Genomic DNA, 5,072 nt, shown 5'->3' with positions numbered 1-5,072 from the left:
CAATGAATGGAATTCCTATGTTACAGGCCCTATCTTTCCTTGGAAATTTTAATGGTGGTAATAGATTTCAACGAAGGTACCAATAATCACATTTTAAAAAAATTCATTCTTATATTGCATTCTTGAATCACATGCTAATTCCTCACTGAGTTCTTAAGTAAATTTTATTTACTCTGTCTTCTTCAAGAAGGGAATTCTTGTTTTCCAAGGCAGCAATTGAAAGGAGATGAAAATATAATTTAATACTCTTTACATCCATAGACACGATTTGAGACCAGTTACTCTGTTAGTAGGAGAAATTCATCACTCATTAAATACAGGACAAGCATGGCAATCCATAATAATTTTGAGTGCAATGCAGTCTTATAAATTTAATGTACACATTTTATTGAAATGATGCAAACAGCTATATGAAATTGCACATGATTAGAAAACAGGATGAACTCATTTTGCCTCCTGCTTGGTTTCTCATAAACATAAATACATAATATTGTTATGCACTGTTGTTCATAGATGTCTTATTACATAAAGGGTAAGTATCATATTATTTTAACAGGTTATTTTTGGAATTCTGCATGTTATTTTTTGTTTCATCAGATATGTGCCCCAATTAAATAACTTTTTTTTTCAAGAAAAATGAAAGTAAGAAAACTTGTCATGTTAATTTTGAAAAAATTGAAGTGTAGTACATATTACTAGATAGGATGTCATTCCACTGGTCTATATTAAAAACAAACAAACTGTTTTTGAAAATTGAAGCATTACCTTGTGTAATTAATAAAGTACATCAAATCAGATTTGTAAATAAAATATTGTTTAAATCTAAAGTATTCAATATTTTGATTAGATTATTTTTTTAAGGAAACTATTTAACGTGTATGTGCCGAGTTTTTTTTTAAATAGTTTTTTATAATTGCAATGGAAGGGCAATTGTCTCATTACAAGTGGTACAGAAGCTAATACTTGGGTTAACATAGATATATAAACAAGTAAAAACTGTGGAACAAGTTTTAAGCTCATTTTGGAAAAAAAACAGTTCTGTAGAAATGCATATTTGTATTTGTTTCTCTAATAAATCTGCAAATAGCTTTAAACACAAATTAGTTTTAATTATTTAAATTATGAGTTCTGTTAAGTAATTTAACATCTGTTTTGGTTTACATTTGTGAAAACATTGTCTCATGGAAATTAATAGAGGCTTATTGTGAAAAACAAGGTAGGTCTGCATTTATTCAAAAAGGTCAGGTATTTAGCATTTAAGTATGTTTACCTCTATGAAATAATTAAAGAATTTTTATGAAAAACAACACTTCTTTTCTTTCCCACAATCACATCATTTAGCCACTGCCCAAAACAAAGACCAGTTTGCATCAGCTTTAACTCAGTATAAAAACAAGAAGTGAAATCGTATGTTCAAATGGTTGATAATCAAAAGATTATTTGATTCAAATAACTGACTTCTTTATATAAAACAACAAAGCAATCCAGACACTTCTGAACCACAGCCTCAGTCTTTTTAATGTGCTTTACACATTATGATAAAATTGTTATTATGTGCTTTACACATTATGATAAAATATATACATTTCTCTTGGATTGTGACTTTATAATAATACATGTGGAATGATGTTTTAGAGTAAAATATGATAACTTATTTGTCATTAAATAAAGTAGAGTCCCCATTTTATTAAAAAATTTCTTTGTAGAGGATAGATATACTACATTTAAGTTGTCATTCTACTTGAACAGAGATACTAAGCTATTGATTAGGACTCAGTTGAGTCTTTGGATTTATTGATTTGTTTTTGTTAATATTTTGGGAGATCTGGTACAGGGAAACATTAAGCACTTTCTAAAGTGTCATTCATTGGCTTATCAAATTTTACAGCTTTTGGTCAATAATAAAAATACTATTTCTTGTTAGTATTTAAGATGATGGATAAATAATTTTTCTTTAAAGAAATTCTTGGAACCTAAATTTTAAAATAATGACTTCTCAAAATTTCTACACTTTTCATGCTATATCGTTTTCTCTAGACATTAATATATAGATCAAGTCCTTAGTATATAAAGTACTGTGTTAAAAATACTTCAATGTATTTACCAAAACATCTTGGATAGATTTGATTGTTTTTTGGTATTTTCATAATTTGTCTATTTTAGGAGATAAATGTGAAAAAGGCTCTGATTAGAGAAAGCCCATAGACTTGTAGTGAGACCAATCCATGCTGAAATTGCATTATAAAATAAACCATTAATTTTAAAATTTAAAACATAGATGAGAATTAAATTGTAATATTTAAAAATATCATCAGAATACAAATTAATTTATATTTTATTTTAAAAAACTAAAGAAAACCAAATGAACTTTTTTGAATGTAGTAAAAGCCTAACCATTACATTTTCCAAAATATCTTAGGATAAAAAAATAAAAACCTCTAGTCAATTAGTATGGGATGGATGTATTTTGTGGGATTCAAGTTCCTAAAAAAAGTGTTTGCTAGTAAATATACCACTCAGGAGATGCAACTTTCATTTTTTATTTATTTTTTTATTGATGTTAGAGAGAGAGGAAGGGAGAGAGAGAGAGAGAGAGAGAGAAACATCTGTGAGAGAGAACATCGATTGGCCACCTCCTGCAAACCCTCACTGGGGATCAGGCCCACGACCTGGGCATGTGCCCTGACCAGGAATCGAACTGGCAACCTCTTGGTGCATGGGTCAACGCTTAACCACTGAACCACACCGGCCTTGCAGGAGACATAACATTTAAGAGTATTTAACATTTCTGTGTTACATAAGATTATGGTTTGGGTTGGGAGGGGGGGATGTTTACACACAGTAGATAGAGGACAGAGGCAATTATCAGGACTTTTTGCATTCAAATTACTTGTTTTATTTTTAAAAAGAGAGAGAGAGGTTCAGAAGGCCAAATACTCAATTAGCTAGTTTTAATTAGTATCTCATCACTTTGCCAGTAGAGGGAAAACCTTTGAGGTTGAACTGTAAAGTTTGACTTTATGAATCCTAGAAAATGTTACTTCTATATGCACTGTAAGGGCTTAATCTAAATTAGGAAACTTTACAAAATTTATTGTTTTTAAGTTCATGGAACTGATTTTTATATGGTCTAGCAGATAGCTAAATATAATCATTTTTCATTTTCTTAAGAACATGCTTATAATTTTAAAGTTTTAAATAATCACCAGTGTAACTCTCTCTGAACATAAAAATACTTTTAAAATGATATAAAATATTTTCTTAGGACTTTTTAAAAAGTTTCCTTGTAATCTGTCCCTTTTAGGAACTACTTCATTTAAGATAATTGAGTAGCTTTAAAAAATTATACCCATCATTTCTTTTAGTTGACATCTCAATTTGTTTTTATTTTATACATTAATTTTTATTTATTATGAAAGTTTTTTCTCTAAATATTAAAGATAATTGAAAGTTTTATAGGTAATTATAATGATGGATTTGTTAACTTTCTGGAAAAAATTTCAGGTACTAATGGACCCAGACATCATCAATATGCTGTTAAATATCCCCTGTACAAAACTGAATCTGTTAGGTGTTAGTTTTCCTGTGGATTTCTTCTTTGTAAACAGTGTCAGGTGTTCAGAATATATAGCGTGCACAAAACAAAAAGGATGGCGTATGAAAGTGGAGCACTGGAGAGCCAGTCTTTCCGAGAGTCACAGGGGAAGCAAATCAGAGAGCTGAGCCAGCCAGGAGGCCTCGTTCTGAGACCTTGACTTTGCCTACGCGTGGGCAGGTTGATGACAATGAAGATTATCTCTGTTGTGCATTTTTATATTTTGTGGTTTGTCATATCCTGAGTATTGTTTTCAAAGTAACACTATCATTGATGGTCCTCTTACAGTGATAGCTGAAGCTAAGCACTAATTAAATCACCAATGAAGTGGCACATAGAATATAATGATACTACAAAAACACACCACTGCATTATGCTGGAAATATTGCCCCCATATCTTCATTACATCAAATAGTACAGATTGAAGCTTTTTGGATATCTTTTCACTCCTACTTGCATTATATTTTATTTCAACATGAGGACATCTTGTAGGGAAGAAACTTCCACCAATTTTTAAATTTTAAGCATAGTATTATGTCCAAGAGCACAAAATTGGTAATAAAAATGCAAACACAAAATCCCTATTTTTCTGATGTAGATTATAACATTTAATTGAGATTATACTATATTCTTACTGATTCTAGTTTTGAACGGAGAGTAATTATTTTTGCTAACTATAAGAATGCATCACTTGTCTACAGCAAAACGGTAAGAAAAATATAACTAAACTTGCCCTGGCCCGTTTGGCTCAGCAGTTAGAGCGTCAGCCCGAGGTCCAGAGAGTCCCGGGTTTGGTTCCCGCTAAGGGCACATACCTCAGTTGCAGTTTGTCCCCAGCCCTGGTTTGGGTCATGTGGGTGGCAGCCAGTCAATGTGTCTTTCTCACATTGATATTTCTCTCTCTCTTTCCCCCTCTCTCCCTCCTGCTCTATCTGAAGATAAATGCAAAAATGTCCTCTGGTGAGGATACACGCACACACACACACACACACACACATATACTAATCACACCTCTTTCTATATCACTTCAAATGTTTAAGAAAATCAGTCACATTTATAATGTTATTATATTTCCCTCAGCATAAGCTTTATTTCCATTAAAAGTTAAGTATATTTTTAAAATAGAACTTCTAAAACTAAGTTTTTCAAGGTTATTTTTTAAAACGTAGATAAGAATTTTTTCTCAAGTGTTATTAGAAAAAGTAGTTTTACAAATAATTTCCCAACATGTGAAGAGATTGTAAAACTGATATTTGTATTATCTTTTGCCATATATAGAGTGCACTTTTATTCTTTACTTAATTCTCACATTGTGGTAAGGTGTAGGTCTTAATGTTATTTCTAAAGTAATATAAAACTTCTGAGTCTCAAACCACCTAAGATAGAGTTAATAAATTGAGGATTTATCCCGCTTCACTGCGAACATAAAGATTTCAAATGTATAAACTAAAGTTACAAGAAAAATGCCTGGGCGGTG

At 31.0% G+C, this 5,072-nt stretch overlaps 1 protein-coding gene across 6 annotated transcripts in view; it reads left to right on the top strand.

Annotated features, from left to right (window-relative positions):
- NOVA1 (NOVA alternative splicing regulator 1) overlaps positions 1-1,100 on the top strand; it is a 163,053-nt gene extending 161,953 nt beyond the window's left edge. For 5 of the 6 annotated variants that reach the window (XM_036264876.1, XM_036264868.1, XM_036264906.1 and 2 more), the window contains one exon: positions 1-1,100. This exon is cut by the window's left edge and continues 4,801 nt beyond it. The gene's annotated coding sequence lies outside the window, so the exon portion shown is untranslated. The other variant, XM_036264887.1, reaches the window with a different exon arrangement.
- Positions 1,101-5,072: the final 3,972 nt, after the last annotated feature.

Source organism: Molossus molossus, unplaced genomic scaffold, assembly GCF_014108415.1.
Source record: "Molossus molossus isolate mMolMol1 unplaced genomic scaffold, mMolMol1.p scaffold_m16_p_1, whole genome shotgun sequence".
Lineage (NCBI taxonomy): Eukaryota > Metazoa > Chordata > Mammalia > Chiroptera > Molossidae > Molossus > Molossus molossus.
This window is presented reverse-complemented; position numbering and strand designations above follow the sequence as displayed.